This window comes from Sciurus carolinensis, chromosome 15 (genome assembly GCF_902686445.1).
Source record: "Sciurus carolinensis chromosome 15, mSciCar1.2, whole genome shotgun sequence".
Taxonomy (NCBI): domain Eukaryota; kingdom Metazoa; phylum Chordata; class Mammalia; order Rodentia; family Sciuridae; genus Sciurus; species Sciurus carolinensis.
Genome location: NC_062227.1, coordinates 78,722,235 through 78,743,266, shown reverse-complemented (window position 1 = coordinate 78,743,266; position 21,032 = coordinate 78,722,235). Strand labels below are relative to the sequence as shown.

General features: G+C 39.8%; 1 protein-coding gene across 1 annotated transcript in view; it reads right to left on the bottom strand.

Annotated features, from left to right (window-relative positions):
- Positions 1–20,749, bottom strand: part of Znf407 (zinc finger protein 407) — a 430,584-nt gene extending 409,835 nt beyond the window's left edge. Inside the window, 1 exon segment of the mRNA XM_047526899.1 lies at positions 20,320–20,749. The gene's annotated coding sequence lies outside the window, so the exon portion shown is untranslated.
- Between the last annotated feature and the right edge of the window lie 283 nt (positions 20,750–21,032).

Genomic DNA, 21,032 nt, shown 5'->3' with positions numbered 1-21,032 from the left:
TCCCAAGCAGGCTTTCCAGATGGAGAAGTCCTGATAGGTGTCTGAACTGAAAGAGTGGCAAGTAGAGTGGGCTGTAGTTCAGTGGAAGAGCTTGCCTAGCACATGAGAGGCACTGGGTTCCATCCTTAGCACCACATCAAAATAAATAAGATAAAGTTATTAGAAAAAGAAAAAGTGGCAAGCACTGTTAAACCCGACCTTCGTCAGGCACAATTCCCACATAGTCACCACTGGACATGTACCCTTACTGTGTCACAAAGATTTCCAAATATACAATTTTAAGTAGATCTTATCCAAGTCCTGAGTACTTATTCCTTGACTGAAAAAAAAAAGTTACAAATAACTTGACTGTCTTCATTTTCACCAGTTATTTACTCGCCATGAACTGGCACCAAAGAAAATCTCTGCTCTACCTTAAACACTTCTCTCCTATGATTTAAGATGGGAAGAAAAAAAAAAAAAAAGTCTCGACAAAGAAATCAAACCACACACTTTTTGAGAATAAAACTAATCAATAGCAGCCTTCTGATGACACCTGGTGGCCACTTCTCACAGGAAGGTTCTTTCAGCATTTTAAAGAAAGCATTTCAAGAAGTAGTAGGAAAACAATTATTCAGTCATTTCAAATACTAGCTATACTACAGGCAAGCACGCATGTCATTTTGCCCTTAATTTTCATCCTTTTTGTCCCACTTTTCATTCATTCTGATCACTCGTCTTTAAAGGTGTCTACACCTTTTTTCCTCTCAAGGGATGTAGGCTCCCTCCTTCAGTGACACAAGCACACACACTCACAATCATGCTCTCAGGTATGATGAGACCACATAAAAACCATCTTCTTCCTGCCCATCCCATCCCAACTCAGCCTTCACCTTTGTAGAATTTACTCAAATTTGGTGGTGCAGGCAGTGTGAGTTAGCCACATCACCAGGACACACTAACATCACGGCAAGGGTGTGTACACCAGAGCAGGTCTGCACGTGCACATGTGCAAAAATAACGCCCTCTTGTTCTTAGGAGTTTAAAGGATGAAGAAGCCCAGAATTAGGGCAACAGAATTCTCCCTCCTGGAAGATCAAAGTAGGACTGCCTACAAGTCTACAGTGAATTGCAATGGCAACAGCTGAGTAAGACAAAGATAAATGGAAATTAGTGGAGCACTCACATCTCTTTCTTAATCTACCATTTTCAACTGGACCTTCTATTGAAGCCCTATAATTATACTATAACCTAATTTAAAAGTCCACACATCAAATCAATCAATGGGAAGCTCTGTACTACTGGTGTAGTTACAGAACACCATGTACATAATCTAAGGGCAACAAAGGTGCAGCATCCCAGCTACCCGCTCCAGGTTTCTCCCATCAAAAATACAATTTGTGGGCTGGGGAGATAGCTCAGTCGGTAGAGTGCTTGCTTTGCATGCACAAGGCCCTGGGTTCAATCCCCAGCACCACCAAAAAAAAAAAAAAAAATTTGTAACAGGGATCACAAAAGAATCTCCGATTCTATATGGAAAAGATTAGTCTCCCATGAAAATGCTTACACTTGCAAGTTGAACAAATAATTCTGACATGAATATTTAACACCCTAAAAATTCATTTACTAGATAACACCAGGGACCATTTTCAACAAATAGATGGGCACTAGAGTCTGGCTTATGCACAAGGGGACAAGTCCATGAATATGTGAGTCTAGTAAAATCACCTCCTCACTATCCTGAGAACAGGCTACAAAACATTTCCCCAATTATAAGTTTGTAAAGTTGCTAAAAGAACTAACCAGAAAAGTATCTATTGTGGTTTTAAATGAGTCTGCAGATTCTCTGATACTCCCTTCAAAGCCTAGTCCCCTTTCTCTTAAACACAGGTTAGACTTAGTGACCTGCTTAAAAGGGACAGAGAACAGTGGAAATGAGTGTTCCACCTGAATACGAAGTCCTAAGAGGCACACACTTTATGACTGCCCTCCCTCTAGGATCACTCCTTCCAGGCAAAGCCAGTACAGTAAAGGGAGGACACCTGTAGGAACCACAATGGAGGATCTGAGGCCTCCTCCCAGAGCCCCTGAGAAACTGGGGGCTCCCCACAACAGTCAGGGAATATGCCATCTGAGTGGCAGACCCTCCAGCCCCAGTACTCCTTCAGATGACAGTAGTCCCTCCATAGCTCTGACTGGAGCCAGAACCACCAAGGTAAGCCCATTTCCAAATTCCTGACGCACAAAAACTGCAGGATTTTAAGTGCTTGTCACTTTTAGTCACTAAGTTTTGACATAATCTGTTAATGCAGGAATAGAAAAGCTCTTCTCTCCTTTCCATCGTGTTAAAAACAGGGCTCCAGTTCACGCCTCCTGAACATATATTTTATATACATTTTCCTTCCTATCTGCTCCCACCCTTCACAAGAAGCTTCTAAACTACACAATAGCACTGAGGCACACAGGAGGAGGTCAGGAAATGTTAACTGAACAGTATCAGCCCTGTGAAACATGTTATGGGGCAGAATTTCCATCAACTTATTTTGGAAATAAGTTGTAATAAAATGAAATATACATTTACATTTCTCCCATTACCAAATTAATATCTGATACAGCTTAAGATGAAAACTGGACAGAAGAAAATCAAGTTATTAAAGGGCTACCTAATAAAGGAGATGAGGTAGAGCAAGTTAAATTTAGATTTGTACAACATGAAGAAAATATCTTAACATTTGCTGAAAACCCTGCTTATTTTGGATGGAAGCATTCCTCAGAGATATCAGCAGACATGGGTTCCTTCCCTGTGAGAAGCAGAAATTTTGCAGCCTACTATTCTAGTATGCCCAAACCTGAGGAGGTGGCCCAAGCAGTGGACACAGGGCCAAATGGGTCATAGTCCTTAATTTATACTTAGGACATGGAACTGACTTAAGTCCCACCTCCAAAGCACCTTTCATAACATGTCTAGCTTGATCCCATTACAGAACCTTCTCCAGGCAAAGTTCAAGGCATTTACAGACAAGCAGGCCAGCTGTGTGCTCCTAAGCCCAGGTGGTAACAGTAAAGTAGAAGTCTCACCGAGTCAGAAAGGAGGACTGTTTCTATTACAGAGTATACCTATGTTATACTTCAAATTACCCAATTCAATTCTGCCTATATAAACATTTTCTTAGTGCTTAAATGAGAGCTAAAATAGACATTAAAACACTGTATTGACAGGGATCAGACCAGTGACAAAACAAAGTAGACCATCATCTCTTTTATTATAAAATTTTCCCACCCTACCAATACTATTTATGAAAACGTGCTAACAGCAATATAAAACAACTCACATGGCAAAAATAAACTGTAAACATTAGCTCTGCCATCATAACTGGCAATTTCTTTTATAAAAACCTTGATACACTTCAAGTACTATTTTCCAAATGCATTAAAATGTTAATTTGATGACAACCTTATATCAACTCTTACAAATACTTTTCTTAGAGAAAGATTTTACACAAAAAGTTAAATTTAATATCTCCTTTCAAAAATTATTTTAAAATCAAGGCTTTGGTAGTGTTTCCATTTAATTTCTTAAAGAAAATTCCTATTGTAACAGAAATAAAGAGGATTAGAAAAAGGAATGAAGATTCTATAAGTAAAAATGAAAAAATTCAATGTCATTAAAAGCAGACAGGACCACTTGTATCTTATGCCATTTGAAAAAGGTTGTTTTATTATCAGTGTAACTAATCACAATGAAACCATCTCCCACAACTAAAGACATTATAATGAATTTTCTTTACAGCTACAGAGAAATGGGATTTGCTGTTTCACATCAAATAGAACAGGCTGTATAAATTCTTTCTATTTGTTGTAAAATATAATTTCATCTATAAAATCAGTCATGAAATATTAAAACTGAAACAACAAAATTTATATCCTTTACTTAATTTAGTTTAAACGGTCTATTCACTAAAAAAAAAAAAAAATAGGTGTAATATCTATTACATGTGATAGAGCCCCTCCTTTCTCATTAAGTGTTTCCATTAGACCTCTTATTTTCAAGAATTTATAATGCGGCTATAAAAAAGCATTCCATAAGTTAGTCCATATTCCTTAGATTTTCCCTTCTTTTTCTCCTTCCTCCTCCTCCTCCTCCTTCAACTTCTAAAGGCATGAAAATAAAGCACTTACAAATACTAATAAAAGCAAAAATAATTAGAAGTACAAAATTAAAGAAACACAAAATGTATTCATACTGAAAAGTTTAAACCCCAGTGAAAACAGAACATTAAGCTACAAACAGAGGCCTTTGCTTTCAACTGGACTACACCAACAACAAGCTGGAGGCCCTACAGAGCCATAGCTTCTTTGTAAAAGCAAGAAGGAAAAAAACTAAGACTTCTAAATCCATTGAGAAAATCCCTGATGCTAAAGAGTTGCTGAACACTCAAACAGTAAAAAAAAAGTACTCTTAGTAGTGTATTTGCTTTTCATTACAGCAGGAAAAAGTATTTCCAAAATGTAAATCTGGGGGCAAGATAATTGAGAAAAGGCAAAGACAAGTTCCACCCTGCTCTTGCTGACAGATTCATCAGGTCTATGTGAAAAGATGGAATACAATGGCTAATCAAAGAACTGCAGGGAAAAAAGACTAAAACTACTAATTTTGAAAGAAATCTGGAAAACACTGTAATTCCAAATGTCAATAAGCTAATATACCATATAAAACTATCAAGTCTCTAGACATTTGGAATATAAATTATTAGGTACGGAATATCTGGGTGTTAAGAAAGTATATTTAGAAAAGAAAAAAACTTCAGTATTAATTTTTTTAAATGAATATAGTTCTACTCAAGTTCACATATATAAAATAAGGCTAGTATTTTTCCCCCTCTGTGTTATTGAATTATAGGTGATTTTTTTCTCCTCTCTATAATATATTACTTTGAGGGAAGATGTGACTGAGTGGGAAGCTAAAAAAAAGTCTTTTCACATTGTTGAAGTAATGGAAAATGATGACTACTGTTAATGAGAAAAGGGTAAGATGGAAACACACTTAACAATTGTGGTACATGGATTAAACTCACTGAAGCACCACAAATAAAATGAAAAACGGGTGACTTGTAGTTAAATCACAGATGTGTGAGGTCTAATTTTGGTCAAATACCAGATGCCAAGAAAGCTACCTGTGACTACTAGATCTGAATTTAAATATGCAAGAATGGGGGATGGACACTAGGGGCTAGAAGGAAGAGGGTCAGTGACACTGAGCACAACCAGCACCCAATCCTTGGTCTTTAATACTAGTGCCCACTTTAAAAAAAAAAACTGGGTTTCTGAAGAAATGGCCGGCTCCAGGATGGGCAAGGCAGATACATGAGTCTGGAGCATCTTACGTCAGAAGATAGGGAAATGCTTTTTAAAAAAGAAGTAATAAATGATATCACAAAGACACAGGAAGTCAGCTTGAGCATCAAAACAATGCAGTGCCATTAAAATGAAGACATGAATAAGTGTATTTAGACTGATAGGTAGATGAATAGGTAGACAGGAGAGAGAAAAGGAGGGAGAAGAGGGCAAAGGAACAGCTGTTTATGGTAGAATATAGAGCCACTGGCAAGTACTGAGGGAGTGTTGGAGACAGAAAATCATGTTGGCAAAAACTCTCAGGTAAGAACTATCAATGGATGCTAAATCTGAAGGGATATTTTTTATATGGAGCAGAAGAATGCATTATGTTAAAGCAACTTCCCACAAACCACTTAGTAGTTCAAGAAAAGAAAAACAAATGATGAGGTAATTGGGCAGTGAGTAGTTTGAAAATATCTTGCCTAGGTGATCAAAATCAACATCCTCAATGAAAGTCATGTGTACATTTTGTACCACCAGATATGACACTCTGAGGCATCACATCACTCATGAATCACTGCAGACAAGAATACAAAACTTCCACCTAATCAAGAGGACACAGCAGATACCCCAGGAGGGATGTTGTATTTGAGGGAAAAAAAATGGTGAAGAGGACAGCATTTTTCAAAACTGTCAATGTCACAAAAGACAAAAAAAAAGGCTATGGAAATGTTCCAGATTAAAAGAGGCTAAAGAGGCATGCACACTAAAAGTTAACACCTGCTCTCAGACAGTCCTGCTGGCAGGGAAAATGCATCAAGGTCATGTTAGGACAACTGACAAGAAGAACTAACATAAATTTACAAAACTGGTAACAGTAGCATGGTTATGTAGGAAGAAGTCCCTATTGGTGGAAGATAACAACCAAGTGTTCATGGGTAAAGGGTCACAATGTATTCAACTTGCTCTCAAGCAGGAGCTAGAAGAAAAGAAAAGTATGTGGGGGTGTACACACAGATGTGTACGGAGAAAGGAGAGTGTGTTCATGAGAACAGAGAAAGGAGAGTGTGTTCATGAGAGCGAGTCAGAGAAAAAAAAAAAAAAATGGGGCAGGGCACTTGCCCAGTATACACCAAAGCCCTGGGGGTTTGATCCCCCACCCAACCACAAAAATGAAACAAAAAAAGAGTGCCAAATGATAATAATAGATGACTCAGGACAGTGTTCTAGAAAAGTTTTCTAATTTTATTTTATATTTTTCAATAAATTAAAACTATTTCCAAATTTAAAAGGGGAAGGAAAGTTGGGTTGATTTTGTTCATGTGGCTTAAAAAAGACCGCCACAATATCTTGAGGAATTGTCAGAAAGGTCACACGAACATAAAGCTGCATAAAAATGACAAAAGGTTTTCTGGACTTACTCCACTCAACAGTTATTGTTATAAATTAATACTTTGAATATTTTCCAAAACCTCTGTTTTCAGCTAAAAAGGACGCTTCTTATTTAGATATTCCAGAATTTTGTAGAAGAGTCTTATATGCTGCAGACACCAAGTACACTGAAACTTACAAGTTTAGGTTTTTCTTTTGAAGTCTAACTTATATTTAGTCCTGTTTCATCTACTGAATGCCTTTATCTATATTTTATCTTATAGTTTTTTCAATTCATTAACACCTACCAGGCAGGATAAATAAGAGCAGGAGAGACAGAGGAAAGGTGGTAAAATTTCAGATAACTTTAGTTTTGTAATTTTTAGATGAGGTAAAATAGAAGCATGTTAAAATAGTCACAGGATGAGGTCACGTAAGTGAGGTTTGGAGATTGCCCTTTTCATATTTGTACAGTTGAGAGAATGACATGTGAAAATCATTAACAGAGATTCAGTGTAGAGCAGAAAAAAGGAATCCGGGAGAAGTCACAGGGAAAATGTAAAGATGGAGATGGAGTTTACATCAGTAATAAAGCAGTGCTTCCCAGGCCCTCCAAACCTTGTCATCAAGCTCTTTTTCTATCAACAGCATCAATTTGTTCCAAGAATTTCATTTTGGTTTCCATGAACTTCATGTTCATTAGCAATTCTTTAAGTCCAGTACTAGCTTTAGATGATCCTGATTAACACTGCTTACAAATCAACAACAAATGTACACATTAACCAAACAGAACCCTAACCATTCCAACAGGAATAGGCTACACCTAAAGCCCCATCAGACACAGTATGTCTGCTAGTTCCAAGGTAATTTCAAGTACTTATATTAGAATTTTATGGATTAAGCACTGAAGATACTTAAAAAATAGCATTCATCAAGTGCATGTTTCCCAGAATGTAGCGGAAACACTGCCAGCAGCACCTCAAAGATAGTACCATAGTAAGGAGTTTTAAATAATTTTGTATTATTCAAATGTGTATTAGAAAAAATAAATACATCGACACATCACTACATATGTATTACTACTTCTTATGGCAAGGGTAAGTTTATGAAGTACAGCAAAACCAGTGAAGGAATAGGTGAAAAACTAAAGTTTGGAAAACTACATTACACTATATCTGGTTCATTTGCTAATTTCTAAATCATATAAATCCCAAGTGTTTATAAAAAAATAAAAAATTATCAGCTCTAAGTCCATTATTCAATAAGGTTGTTCAGAGAATCAGTCCCTTCCTCATTGCAGATAACCTTTCATAGGGAGCATCTCAAGTTGTCATTTAATATGGCACCTTCACATTATACTTCCGAGACAATACAATCTACTAAAATGTCCTAACTGTAATATTACTCTTCCATATTCTGCAGAATAAGAGAAATTTTATATGTTGTGAGAGAAAACTGTAAACTACTCACTTGTTACATATTCATAATCTGCCCTTTTAAATTTGAATAATGTAGCTAGAACTAACACCCTCACACCCTAACTGCTATAATAAAATGACTTAAAAGTGGCTCAAATACAACCGAAGTTTATATCTTGCTCTTGTAAACTTCTGAAGCAAGTGTTCCTCATCAGCAAGTATTCTGCTCCAGGGTACGATTCAGCGATTCAGGCTCCTTGTGTCTTGAAGTTCTGCCTCTGAGTTTCCTCACTTCCTGCATCCAGCAGACAAAAGAAAGTAAGAATCAAAGAGGCAGCTAATCTGTTGCTTTAAAAAGCCTCAACGCAAAAGTGGCATCTATGACTCCCACTCATATAAACTTGGCTGCAAGGAAATATTAAAAAAATACCAGGGCACAGTGGCACACACCTGTAATCCCAGGAGTTTGGGAGGCTGAGACAGGAGATTCGTGAGTTCAAAGCCAGCCTCAGCAAAAGTAAGGCATTAAGCAAGTCAGTGAGACCCTGCCTGTCGCTAAATTAAATATAAAATAGGGCTGGGGATGTGAGTCAGTGATTGAGTGACCCTGAGTTCAATCCCCAGTACCCAAAAAAATACCAACCTGAAGTTGTACAACTGCACTTTGCAGAAAGGAAGAAATGATGAGGATGGCTAGGTAGACATCTCTGCCACACACCAATCCAAAAATTATATTATTGGTCATTCTTCCATTAATGAAGGTTTGTAACCTATATAACACTTACAGAAACCATATAGAAATGCAACTATTCCTGGATGAGCCTACCGAGAACTACCATTTGCACGAATTCAAAAATAAAGGAATTACAGATGTTAAATAAAATGATGGGGGCCATTGCTTTGGACTAAGTTCCGGTACTAGGGCCCTAAGAGACCAGATTAAACCAAAATGGAGTCACTCGTGGTAAATAGCATATCATGGAACTGAAATTTTAAGGAAGCAGAGAGATTCCAAAACATACTCACTTTTCCTAAAAACAGGAGATTCAAAGTCTACCTGAATCAGCATAAGGAAGTCTCCTCTGCTTTAACCTATACAAAAAAGTAACTTGAACTAACCTAATGCTTACTAGTTTTTTCCTATTGTTCTGTGTCCTTGATCTCACCTTTCCAACCAAGCCCACTGCTCTACTACTGCCAGTGGTATCTCTCGTTCTATTGTATAGAATGAAGATTGCCCCAATTCACTAGGCATAAATAAAATCCAATTAGATCCATCACTGCCTGAGATTTTGTCTTTTGACAGAGACAAAAACCGATCCTTTACAAATTCAGTTACTATAAAAAAAATGTGAATCCCTAGGTCTTAGCTACAGAGAGATTCTGATGAAGAAAAGGTCTGGTATAGGGACAAAAATCTGTACTTTTAGAGTTCTGTGAGTGATTGAAATGAGCCAAATTTGGGAACCACTAGATTAAAGTTCCTCCAAACCACTGGAAAAATGTACACTTAATGCATTATTTACTACATCTGAAGCTATGGTAAGGACAGGCGAAACAGAGGAGTGTGTGTGGATGGGTGTCGGGAGCTGAATCCCGAATGGTTAAGAAATGTACTTAAAATGGCACTATCACACAGAGATTCCTCAGACATTTGCCTGCTTTCTAATTTGACACATGAAATTACCATGAATGTCCACACCTACCATTTTGAAATTCTGTGACATTGATGGTGAAATATAATAAAACACCACCCATAAAGGAGACCAGATTTTGTACCCTTAAGATTCTTAATGAAAACCATTTGTTCTCCTTTTTGGACGACTATAACTTCTACTCCCTTCCCTTTACATGATCTAAATTTTCTAAGCTATTTTTTAAAGTACATTATCACCTTGGTTTAAATTCTAATAGTTTTATAATTATGTTTTAAATTAGCATGTGTTCCAATAACTGATATTTCTTCTTCTGTAATAACTGACCCAATAATTATACATCAAACTCTGATCCATAATTCATAATCAAGAGAAATCACAATTATACACGTCCCAAGAAGTAGACTGCTGCTTCCTCTGCATTTAAAACACAAATTTCCCATTATATTTTTCAGTTATAGTTAATAACTGGAAAGCATATATGGGTTTTGGTTACATTTGATGATTACACTAATATTTACTCCAACTGTGTTAAACAAAGTCTTTTCCATAGCAGGTTTCTTATTACCTTGTCTTTATTTGAAATTATTTTTCATGTAACAAAAAGCATAGCATATAAAAGAAAATAAAAGTATGAACAAATGCATTACACAAGTGTTTACAATTAAGACTGAGATTATCTAGCTTCAACAAAATATAATTGAAACTAGAAGAGCTGAAGTACCTGAAATCTGTGTGAGAAGCCCATGTTCCACATTTGCCCATGAGGTACCTCCTACCATCAACACGTGTCAGAGATGCAGATATCCCTACCGTGGAAGGACTCTCATGAGCTGTCAACTTCTTGGTGAGGGACTGAATGTGCCAGAAAAGATAATATTTCATAATTACAAACTTTGACAGTTCTCATGGCTTAGGCAATTTTAGCACTGAATATCATACAAAAATAGCAGTGCTATTTGCTTCCATAGGACATTAATTTGACATAGAACTTCTAGAAATACATTTTTATTTTTCCAACATTTGTTAATTTCAAGAGGTGACTGTGATAATATAATGGCTTAAGAGAACATTCACAGTATAAGCAAAGTTCTTCTCAGAAAAGTCCACCAGGCATGGTGGCATACCACTGTAATTCCAGCTACTACAAAGGCTGAAACAAGAGAATTCCAAGTTCAAGCACAACCAAGGCAACTTAGTAAGATCTTGCCGCAAAATAAAATTAAAAGGGCTAGGGGTGTAACTCAGTGTTAGAGCTCTTGCCTAGCACAGGAGATCCTGGCTCAATTCTCAGTACCACAAATGGGGGTGGGGGCAGGGGGTTCCCATAACAGAAAATATGACAAAGGAAAACAAAGTTATCAAAGGTTAAGAAAAAATATGCAAATGCTGGTTTCCCAAAAGTGACTCTTTTTAGCAACAAACTGCCTAAGCAAAGAAGTATGATTTCCCAAGCCCTGTGGCATGATATTACAATTTCCTAATGAATTGCCAGACTTTAGAAGCCTGTCATCTGCTAAAATGATAAAGTCATCCATGTTGGTTAAAAAAATGAACTATAATAAAGTAACTTTCAAAAAGAGGGTAAATATACCCTTTACCAGGCTTCCTCTACACTCCCATTCCTTCCTTGACTTCTTTCTCTTCCCTCCTCTCTCTGCTTGTCTTCCTTCTCTGATTATGCATGACAGAGATGAAGTCAGAAGTCTGTCCGCCTGGCAACTGTGCTCATGGGCAAGCTGCCTCAGTGAAAGGCGGGACAGTAACAATGCCTACCCCTGCAGGGTTCGCTGCAGGATATAACTCTCGTTTATTTCATGGCACACAACTCCACATGTAATGTACTCACACCTGTGCCTGGCACACAGGCAGTGCTTGGTAGGTATTAACCATCATTATCATCAAAACCAGATGTCCTGGCAGTACTCAAAAGAGTAAGTTTTATCACACTTCCAAGATGATGTCCTCACCTCATCACACCTTTCTCATATAAACCAAACAGTCCCTATGTAAATAGACTTTGCAAAATAAAAACATTTTTAAATATCTGTAAATACAAAAATAACTGTAATATGTATAAAACATTAAGCATAACATTAACAAAACCTTGAGTAGAAATTGCAGTTTAATTAGTATTACCTGAGTCACTCCCTGTGACCTCCCCTCTTTACCACCTTCCTTCTTCTTACCATTATCTAACTTGAATCCTGTTTGTAACCTAAGTGCTTTTCATTATTTTACCCTATTTGTATTCCTAACAATATGCAATTTTGTTTTGCATGTTTTTACCTCTAGAAAAAAGAAAACCACTATAATGTAGTCTTATACATGTAATTTTTTTCTTCAAGATTATGTTCCAACTGTTTATTATCCTCAGTGATGCAAACAGCTAACATGTCTTCCCTCTGTATAATACTCTGCAAAGTACTGTACAATACTTTCCTACAGGAATACAATTTATTCATCTTTCTGCAACGAACATTGCTTCCAGTCTTTTCTTTTGCAAACTATGACGATGAGCATCCTTGCACATATCTCCAAGCACTGAAGCACGTAAATTTCCCCTAGGGCAGTGGTTTTCAAATTTCAGCATCAAGTCTCCTCAAGGACTTGGTAAGACAAGAAACCTGCCACATTCCCAAAGGAGCTAATTCAATAGATCAAGAGTGGGACCCAAAACATCTGTATTTTGAACAAGTTCCCAAGTGAAGCTAGGAAACAGTTTAGAACCACAGCACTAAGGTAAAGACTAGGTGGTACTAATGAGCTGGAGTACATGCATCTTGATTTTATTAGATAATTCCAAAGTTACTGCACCAATTTACATTCCCACTGGTTTTACATAAGCATGTTATTTCCTAACCTCCCAACAATACTGTCAGACTTTTTACATTGTTGCTGTTACAGCTTGGATGTGAGGTGTCCCCCAAAAATTCACACATGAGACAATGCAGGAAGGTTCAGAGGAGAAATGATTGGGTTCTAAGAGTCTTAACCCAATCAGTGCATTATTAATCCCTGATGGGATTAAATGAAGTGGTAGGGTATGGCTGGAGGAAGTGGAAATTGGGGCATGGCTTTGGGGTACATATATTTTATTTTTATTTTTACCGGGGTATATTTTTATCTGGAGAGCGTAGTTTGCTTCCTGATGATGCAAGCTGCTTCCCTCTGCCATGATCTTCCACCATGATGTTCCACCTCACCTAGAGCCCTAAGGAATGGAGCCCGCCTTCTATGGACTAAGACCTCTGAAACTGTGAGACCTCAAATAAACGTTTCCTCCTCTATAATTGTGCTGGTCAGATCATTCAGTCACAGCAATGAAAAAGCTGACTAAAACACTGACTTAATGTGTATAAACTACACACTTTTGGCCTAATTTCCTTAATTATTAATGTATTTCCCTAATTAATAATGAAGTTGATCACTTTTACATTCAGACTTCCACTTCTGTGAGATGCCTATTTGGGTCATTTGTCCATTTTTGTTTTTCTTACTGATTTGGAGTTATTTACCCTTCTGGATATTAACCTTTTATCAGTAACATATACTGAAAATATCTATTTTCCCTTATGACCCATCTGATCATTTTCTTTATGGTTTTTCCTAATGAACATGTTGTCAATGTTAATGCTGTCAAACACATGAATCTCTTCCCTTGCGAAATGCACTTTCTGTGATCAATTTAAGAACCTCTTACCTGTGCCAGTATCATAAACTACAGTTCTGGACTGACTTCTAAACATTTCATAGTTTTGGCTTCTAAATAAAGCCTTTAATTCACTGCATTGACTATTCTGAGTCATGTGAATTAGAAATGCACCCCACCCTCAGGAAGTTCCTTTTTGGTAAAGGTGTACACACACACACACACACACACACACACAACTATAATTTTAGGGAAGACACAAAAAGAATGCCAGTGAAATACTGAATCAATGTTAACCATTACTTTATTGGGTTTATTCTGCTCTCTCACTGAGGCAAACAAAAAATTGAAAATTTTCAAAATGAAAATTTGGAAGGTTATTTGCAAATTAGACAATGATCCCCACCCCACTCAAGGAAGAATTCATAAAATGTCCCCAAAAATCTCATTCAATACTCTAGGGACAATTTTTAAAAGCAACACAAAGAACTGGGGGAGTAGTTCAGTGGTAGAGTGCTTGCCTATAATGTGAAAGGTTGTGGGTTCAACCCTCCCGCAGAAGGAAGGAATGAAGGAGGAATGCATCTACAGAAAGTTTTGCACTGGAAGACTCATCAGACAGATCACAGAACCACAGCAATAGAACTGGGACAGTTTTAATAGCCACCAATTCAAGACTAATTTATATCAAGCGCAAGTACCTGAAAAAAATATCTGTTCTTCCAACAGCCTATATCTATACCTTTCCCTGCCATGTTTTGATCTAACAAATAACAAAGCTTCTCAAGACAAGGTGTATCTCACAGTGTCAGATTCAAAAGTTGTGACATATATTCATTTCTTTTAAACTTTTTCATCCAAATCAGAAAAGGTTATAAAGGTCATTAATTACAAAGGGAAATTTTTTAAATGTAGAAGTGAAAACCTGACAGACACCATCTCAACCAAGAGATCAAGTCATATTTACCAATAAGACAACACATCTCTATCATGTACCTCCTTATACAATGCACTAAGGGTGTGACTTTACCTCTGCAATGTTCGTGTCAAAAGAACTTAACTCAATTTAATCATGAAAGAACACCAGACAAATCAAAACTGAGGGACAATCTACAAAGTAATTAGCCAGAACTCTTCAAAAATATCAAGGTCATGAAAAACAAATAAAAAAGAACTATCACAGAGTGGAAAACTAAGAAAACATGATAATTAAACACAATGTGAGATCCTGTACTAGATTTCGAACCAGAAAAAGAACATCAGTGAACAATTGATGAAAAGCCTGGTTTCCATAACTGCATTCTGGATATATGAAATTTTGGGATTAGGGGACACTGGGTAAAAAATACATACACAGGAACTTAACTGGACTACTGCGCTTTTTTTTTTTTTATTCTAAAATTGTTTCAAAGTAAAATGTTTTAAAAAGTGATTTCAGGGGCTGGGGCTGTAGCTCAGTGGCAGAGCACTTGCCTAGCATGTTTGACACACTGCGTTCAATCCTTGGCGCCACATAAAAAAAAATAATAAAAGCAAAATAAAGACGTGCTGTCCATCTACAACTACAAAAAAAAATTAAAAACAAGTGATTTCAGGTGAAAGACAACAGGTATAGGGTTACGTCTAATGTAAAAATGTGCTGCTCCCTCCAATAATCATGTTTTATAAAACTTAACTGAAAATGAGGATTAAACTGTAATAAATTATAATTATTCATTAAGAGTCTATGAATGGATAGACTGAAAAACACAATAACTTCCTCTACACCACAAAAGTTTCTGTAGATAAATGACCTGTTGTATTTTCCCTTGTATTCTTTTTAATTCATCTTGACTTACGGTTATTTAAGATCTACTACGGGTACATAATGGTGCTAAGGCCTGATAAGATTTTAAATATCCCAACAATTTGTGTTTCCCAACAAGACTGCAAGTTTTATGATGGCAACATGTTTATATTACTCTTTAAGAAACTATATCAGACATGGGAAAAACTGAAAAAAAAAAGAAAGGCTTTTAATTGTTGAATTAAAGACATTATGAACAGTGTTCATACAAACCTACAAACTAAGAGCTTGAAAACATCACCACTGATATTTCCACTGAATTCTATCTGTAATGCCTTCTACTGTCCCTTACTATTTAGACACTTCCAATTTTCTAGGCTAACTCAAGAGAACCAAATTATTAAAAGAGGAACACAACTGGAAACTAACCATATGAATATAAAAGCAATAATGCTCAAAAGGAAAAAATAACACTTAAATAAAATTGCACTGAGGACTACTTCATCTATCTCCATATTATTCCCCAAAAAGGTTCTGTTTCCAGAGATAAACATTGGAAGTTTATTGAGGGAGACTGTAATAAATTACTTTGTACTTTGACGCTGCCATTAACTTCTGTCTGCCTCTTGTAGGGCTACTTCTGGGTTATATTCCAGGGAGTTGGAGTTGCTAGATAATCAGAGTTGTTATAATCATGATCTACCTACAAAACGACCATAAAAAGACGTTAAAGTTACAAAAGAATAATGATAAGAATAAAAGATTCTTGCCAAGCACGGTGGCACACACCTATAATCCTAGTGGCTTGGGAGGCTGAGGCAGGAGGATACCTCGTTCAAAGCCAGCCTCAGCAAAACCGAGGTACTAAGCAACTCAGTGAGACCCTCTTGCTAAATAAAATATAAAATAGGGGTAGGGATGTGGCTCAGTGGTTAAGTGTCCCTGAATTCAATCCCCGGTACCCCCCAAAAAAAGACTCTTTCCACCACAACAAATATATATATAGGAGATTTGGACTAGTGCTGCAAGAAAACCAAGACATATACATCTGCATGTACATATATATGTATATGTTTATTTTTATTTTACTTCTCTTTTTGTTACTAGGGATTGAACCCAGGCGTGCTCTACCACTGAACTACATCCCCAGTTCTTTTATTTTTTATTTTTAGATAAGGTCTAAGTTGTACAGGGCCTTGCTAAATTCTGAGGTGGCCTCAAGCTTGCAATCCTCTTTGCATCAGCTTTGCAAGTTGCTGGGATTCTAGGTGTGCACTACTAGAGTACGCATTTATAATATGCATTTATAATATGTTACATAAATATCAATGTACTTTCCTTCCTCTCCAAACTGCCATACTCGCTCTCACTTCCCAAACTGGTATCCTGCGAACTAAATTCTACAAATATTTATTGACTATCCTCTATACACAGGACTCTATGCAAGGAACCTGTGATGTATAAATGTGAAAGCTGGCTCTTGCTATAATCAAGTGAAGAAGACTGACGAACATACACCTGGGAGAATTGAGGCTCTGGTGAGATGCTATGGGTAATCTGGAATTCAGACTCACCCATATAAATGCCTACTCATTACCTATACTAAAATGAACCCACATTGAAATCATCTTCCCAAGCATCTGCTTCCCTTTCAACACTGCCCATCCCAGAGCTGGACAACAGGATCTACCCTGTCATCCAAAGTAGATACTTTAGTGTCCATGCTGATTCCTCCACCTCACTTTCCTCTCTCAAGCATTCTCTCCAAATTCACTCTAGCTAAATACACATAATCACCTCCCTCCTCCTACCTCACAGGCCACTATTCTAGGTCAGATTACTGTGATGTCTCATAAATGCAACAGCCTCTAAGAGACCCTTCTCCTTCAGGTTTACACCACTCAAATGAACTCACATTGCAAAGTGGCTAAAATAACAGCTGATAAATTTGCATGTCTGCCTACATTCTTCAAAGAGGCCTCTCCAGTCTCTCAGATTCTGTGATCCAACACCTTAAACTTAACTCCTAAAATGTCCCACGTTACTCCTTGATTCTTGGAAATACTCTACCTGAAACTCTACTCAGCATTCTCTATCCCTTATCCAACTAGTTTCTATCCATTATTTGGATATCATCCCCTTCTGCATCCCTCCATAATCTAAATCCAGGTTAAGTGGTTATGCTGAACTTTTTTTTTTGCTTTTAGGGTACCAAGATTCCAAGTTACCTTTTTATTTCAATGGACTCATTTGTCTTAAGTCTGCTCCCTAGAAACTAGGATGGCTTGGCCAATCTCATATTGCTACCCAGAACTTTAAATGCTATAAAAAATTGTCACAAGTTAGCAGGAGCAGTAAGAGATTTCCCAGTAGCAAAAGAGTCAACATTACAGCAACAAAGATGGTAATATATCTAGGAGCAACACTGCTAGTGGCAAAATTTTGATCAGACTAGTTATGGAAAATGACCTAGGTTATGGTCTCAACCACCCAGCCTCTTTTGGATCCTATCAAACCTACTTCTCCAGTCCTACCATCAATTCTGAAAGCTACTGCAGGAATTAGTATTTTGAGTTAGGTTTCAAGGGCTGGTATGTAATTCACTTGATGGAAGGGACATCTCCCCAACATTTATTCTAAATATGCTTGTTTTATTACAGAAGAACTCTATCCTTAATAAAATAGGTTAGAGTTCCCAATAAATTTCTCTCCTGAATAAGCCAGCCAGAGTCCATTTCCACTGCACTAACATCGGACTGCACTGCCAACGCCCGTTTGTTGTGTCTATTCCCCACTACCTCGATCCTCATTTTACCCTAGTGCAGTGGCTGGCAAAAAGCAAGTAAGAAATGTTCATTGAATGAATTACTTAATTCCACTATTAATCAGTTGAAAGAAAGGAAAACTCAGTGGAGGGTCACCTTTCATGCCTAAACACCCAATGTCAACTACTGCCGAGGGTGTCAAGATGCCAATTAGAACTACCAGCCTATTCTTTAACTCAGGATTTATAAACCAGAATTCTTATCATCTTGAATAACAAACCTCTTTGGGGGTAGTGGGGGATAAAGGAGATTGAACCCAGAGGTGCTTTACCCCTGAACTACATCTCAGCAGTCCTTTTTAAAAGTTGCCTTGAACTTGCAATCCTCCTGTCTCAGCTTCCTGTGTCCCTGGGATTACAGGTGTGTCCCATGGCACCTGGCACAAACTACTTTCTTAAAGATGATGACAGAACTTATGAGGATTCTATTTTATTCAAGAGTTCTTTGTAATAAAACAAGCATATTTATAATCGATATTGGGGAAATGTCCCCTCAATCAAGTGAATACACACTACTCCTTGAAACCTAACTCAAAACACTAATTCCTGCAAGTTTCTGCCACTCCTCACTAAGCAGTGATGCTCCCAAATCTGTATTACAGCACTTAAGAAAGATGTATTTATTGATATGCCTGTCTCTTTAACCACATCTCAAAATCACTAAGGGAAGTATGTTACAATCTCTAGCACCTAGAATACTATCTGGAATAAAGAAGGAACTAATCGTCCGGAAGTCAAGCCTTTTTGGTTTGCTTTCAGAGGTACCAATGTAACCCCGTCCTATCTTTCTTTCAACTTTTCTGTAAATACAAACTATTCCAAAATAAAATTTTTTAAAAGGCACCAAATTCAACTATTATCAGACATCATCACACTTGCCATACATGTCAAAAGACATCAACTAACTACTAGGGAGCACTGCCTTGTGCCAGTAAGTTAATAATTTTGCTTGTAACAAACTTAAAGAATCACACCTGGAGATTCGTACCCCAACACAAATTCTGGTCAAATTATTTAATCTGAAAGTTTGTATAAAGGGAACACTTTTATAAGGCTGCTGTGCTACATGAAATACACGGACTATGTCAAATGGCATTTGAGCTCTTCTAATAACGTTTTAATCAATGTTAGTTCCCTTCCCTACAGTGTTCCAACCGGACTAACACCTCAAAACAGAAGCATACTGTATATGGCCCACTTGGCACGAGTTATAACTCAATACACCATTAGACTATGATTACCGATGAAATTAAGAAATCCTACAAGTGTCCATGGCTGCCAGCCCTGCCAAGATGTCCTGTTCCACGGGGCTGGGGCTGTAGCTCAGTGGCAGAGCGCTCGCCTAGCATGTGTGAGGCACTGGGTTCGTTCCTCGGCAGCGCATAAGAATAAATAAAACAAAGGTCCATCTTCAGCTTAAAAAATTCGTCCTACTCCAGAACCCATCCATGAAAGAAATGGGCCGCTCAAAACCCAACGCGACCGACAGGGGTCAGCAGCTTCTGCCGCCGTCTCCGACTAGCTGCAGAGAGGGCAATCAGGCCCGGGCTCGTGGGCTGCAGCGGGAGTGGGCAGCCGAGACCCAAGGCCAGCGCCGCCCGCGGGGCGGCAGCCCGGGCTCGGCGCGACCTCGGGAGGCCCCAGCCCCGGGCGCGGGGGCGCAGCGCGGCAGGCGCAGCCGCCCGCCCGCTCCTGGGTCGCCAACCAGAGGCGCGAGGGGCTCGGGGAGCCACGGGGGCAGGCGGCCGGCGGCCGGGACGCCGCTACCAGAGCTGCACACGGAGCCCCGCGGCCTGCAGTTGGGCGCCGGCTCCTCCCTCGGGGGCACCGCCCAGGGGTCGGCGCCGGGGTGCGCGGAGGGTGCGGGGCTGGCCCTGCGCTGACGGCCGGCGCGGCGGGGGAAACCGAGGCCCGCGGCCCCAGGCGCCTGCGAGAGCGCCAGCCCACGGACGGCGGGGCGCGAGGCCGTCGCGGGGCCAGCCTGCGAGGCCAGCAGGCGGGCGCGCAGGGACGCGGCGGGCGGCGGGCGGCGGGCGGCGTGCGCGAGCGGGCGAGCGGGCGAGCGGGCGGGCGAGGGTGTGTGTCCGGGCGTGGGTCTGGGCGGGCGTCGGGAGGGAACGGCGGCAGGGAGGGGCGGAGGCGGGGGGAGGGGGGAGGAGAAAGAGCGAAGGGCCCTGACGGGGCTCCGGGCGTCCAGCGGCCCGGCCCCGGGCCCTCAAGCCACCGCCCCCAGGCCCCGCACTGACGCTGGACGGTCCCCGCCTCCAGGCCCCCCGCCCCGCCAGAGAATAACTTACCTGTTTGCCGACAGAATCGCTCCTGCTCGCCCCTCTGACTGACTCCTCCGGCTCACCGTCTTCCCTCTGGGAGGAAGAGGCGGGATTTCCTGTTTCTCCTTTTAGCGACTTCCGGCCGTTCCCAGGGCGACTCTGGTGGATGGAGCACCGGACACCACAACCAAAAAGCAAGACCTTTCAACTGTTCTAGTAAAACCTACGTTCACTTCCTTCTTTGTTTCCCCGAGTGGCCGACGGCTCCTGTTGTCGACTTGTTTTTAGCCCAGCAGCTCTTTCCGGAAGTCACCCAAAGATGATACAGGAAGTCCCACCCCTCCCCGAAAGAAGGAAAACGGAAAGCCGAAAGAGTCAATCTAAAAGAGATGCGGTTTGGGCTCTCAGACGGGTGTCTGGTGCGGAGGACCGCCGGGATTCCCAGGAGGTGCCCAAGCTGGCTCTTCCCGGGCCGGTCCCGCCTCCTTCCTGCCGCATCCCTCCGCCTCGAGGGCGGCGCCGGAAGCTCCAGGAGGACCGGGATCTCTGTGCCCGCCTCGCCGCCTCGGGCTCTGAGTTACAGGCTCGCGACTAGGCGGCTTCGCTGCCGCACCCGGGGGCAGCGGATCTGGGGACGCAGACGGGGGCCTCGAGCCGAGCGCCGATGCTGGCGTGGGAGGCTGCGTGGCGGTGAGAGCTGAGGACGGTCCCCTAAGCACTTTTTCGTTGAATGGACGTTA